Genomic DNA, 2,781 nt, shown 5'->3' on the forward strand with positions numbered 1-2,781 from the left:
TTAGGCTGGTTCTGCTGAGCCTGACGAACACTGGACTCAATCTCCCAGGAGACAGCAGCAATGATGCAGGAGAATGGCATAATGGTTTCTAGCTCGGAACTTGTGTTGTCTGCGGTGAACTGATGGGAGAGGGCGTCAGGCTTGGTATTCTTAGATCCGGGGTGATACGTGAGTGTGAAGTTGTATCTTCCAAAATAAAACAATGGCCCACCTGGCCTGCCGAGAGTTCAGACGTTTGGCGGTCTGGATGTAGGCTAGATTTTTGTGATCCATCCACACAATGAAGGGAAGGACCGAACCCTCTAACCAGTGATGCCATTCCTCAAGAGCCAGTTTAATATCGTCCATAAAATCCCTTAAACGTTCTTTAACTAAAACCACGTTTATCGGGATTTTCATCTCTCCATATGTCAATACGTTTTTTCTCAAACATCTTCTTCAAAACCCCCTTAGAAGCATAATTTCTAAAAATAGCTCCCCTTGTCAAATCTAATCTGTCCATTTTCACATTAAAATCCCCCACCACAATGCAATTTCACACACACCATAATCTCACTTCAATAAATAAAACCTCACGCTCTATTTCGTTATTTGGTGCATAAACATTTACAATTCTAAAAATCATATCCATATACTCAAAATCTAAAACTAAAATCCTCCCATTGTTATCATCATGTATATGTACCATTTTGTCCACCACATCCTTCCTTAATAAAATAGCGACGCTACTAGAATTCCCCCTACCATTATTTACAAAAATAAAATCCCTCCACACTTTTTTGACTTTCAATACACAATCATTGTCCCAATGTGTCTCTTGATATCCATATTCTTCATTTGAACTATATTTTGAAATGTATTCATTGTCCGTAAACCATTTACATTTAGGGACATAAAATAAAAAAAATATACCTTAATTGTCCTCTACCTGTTGTCGTGTTTTTTCCCTTTTCCATCCTTTTTCACGTCCCCCGCCGCCACTTTCCTCTTCCTGTAGAGGGGATGAGGGGAAGCTATCTTTTCAGTGTCGTCTCTATCCGAAATCAACTCTAAATCCATCTCATCCAACCAACTCAAATTCTTCTTTCCCATGTCAGTTGTGCTTTCTGTATCCATTTCCGTCTCCTGTATCGTTGACAGCGTCCCACTCTCCTCCACTTCACCTCCTCCCGAGGCACCCACATGAGCCGAGCCTCTGCCCCAAACCTGTGCGTCCCCAGTGCCTCCACCCAGCCCAATCCCTCCCTCCCTCCTGAAAACTCCCTCTCCTCATCTCTGAATCCATGCTGCTCCCTATTTCATCTGCCGCCCTCATCTCCGCTTTCCACCACGTCCTCTTCTCTATCATTTTCTTCTCCAAGCGGTGATACAGCTGCTTCATCAATAGGTACTTGACTTCTCTCCACACTTGAACTACTCTGTTCTTATCCTGCATCTTCCGCAAACTGCCCTATCCCTCACTCCGACACATTCTCTCGCATAGTGTCCATGGTTTCTGCACTTAAAACACCTAAAATCAGGGTAGTCTTAAAATATGTCCAGGTTGAATACACAAGCGACACTCCCTGACCTGTTTGTCATGAATCACCCTGAAATATTTGCCACCTTCCAGTGTCTTGAACTTTGTGGAATACGGCAAAGACTGCACGGTGTCAGTGAACTTCACCTTACAGTATCTCGTTTCATCCACGATCTCCGTCCCCGGCCAAACTCTCCTTCGGATATCCTAGACGGCAGCTACACCCCAGCTACGCAGTTTCTCCAGTATAACCGTCCTCGATATAAACGAGACTATTAGTTTGTTTGTCATCATGTCTCTCGCCATTATCTTCGTGTCCTTAATCATGAAACCATCCATTAAACGCTCTTTTCCTTTTGCATCCCACATCGTGACTTCATATTTTCTATCTCCTTTTATTCTGCACCCCACCACCTCTCCGCACACATCCTTAATTGAGCTTAATAATTCCATCGTCATTATTCTGTCTTCTCCCATCAATTCCACCATTCGCTCTTTGCCATATTTTAAACCACTTTCAGGTCAATGATTTGTCCTTTGTCCATTGCCATGTTGTCCATCATGGTAAACCAAAATAAGACACCAAAACTCCCCCAAGCAGCAAAACAGCAAGGGGGAGAAAAACAAACCAAACTTATTCAACTGCAAAAATCTAACTCACTTTGACTTTATATAGTGCACCAAGAGCTAGTTTGTTACTTATGACCATACTGGCCTGAGTACGCCTGATCTCGGAAGCTAAGCAGGGTCGGGCCTGGTTAGTACTTGGATGGGAGACCGCCTGGGAATACCAGGTGCTGTAAACTTTGTCCACTAGGGGTGCTCTTGCATCATACATTTGACTCATTTAACTCTATATGTGGAGCAAGTGTGGGTGAAGGGCTTGAGATCGTAAATGAGAGAGGCTCAGTGTGTGTGGAGGAAAGTGATATGGAGGGGATCAGTGGAATGCATGAGGGGGTGAGAAGTCCCAGCAAGTATGCAGAGATGGGGGTGATGATGGAGCTGGGATCCAGTATGGACATTGCTGTAGACTGGATAAATTCATTGGAGGGTGTGGAGGGGGAAGATGCAAGGGTTAGATGGACTTACAGAAATCTGAGTGTGGCAAGGACCCATGCACAGAGCCTCTAATGGTGGATGTACAACTTGATGTGACTGTTCAGAATGTCAACCTGCTGAGGGAGCAGGGAATGCTCCAATTTCTCCTAACAGTCTGATGGGATCAGGGGATGATGAAGTAGATTTGGGAGTGCTCCAGG

General features: G+C 44.2%; 1 pseudogene; it reads left to right on the forward strand.

The window, feature by feature from the left end:
- The first annotated feature begins 2,216 nt into the window (after positions 1–2,216).
- On the forward strand, positions 2,217–2,325 carry LOC139393342 (5S ribosomal RNA; annotated as a pseudogene).
- The last annotated feature ends 456 nt before the right edge of the window (positions 2,326–2,781 follow it).

The sequence above is a fragment of the Oncorhynchus clarkii genome, chromosome 33, assembly GCF_045791955.1.
Source record: "Oncorhynchus clarkii lewisi isolate Uvic-CL-2024 chromosome 33, UVic_Ocla_1.0, whole genome shotgun sequence".
Taxonomy (NCBI): Eukaryota; Metazoa; Chordata; class Actinopteri; order Salmoniformes; family Salmonidae; genus Oncorhynchus; species Oncorhynchus clarkii.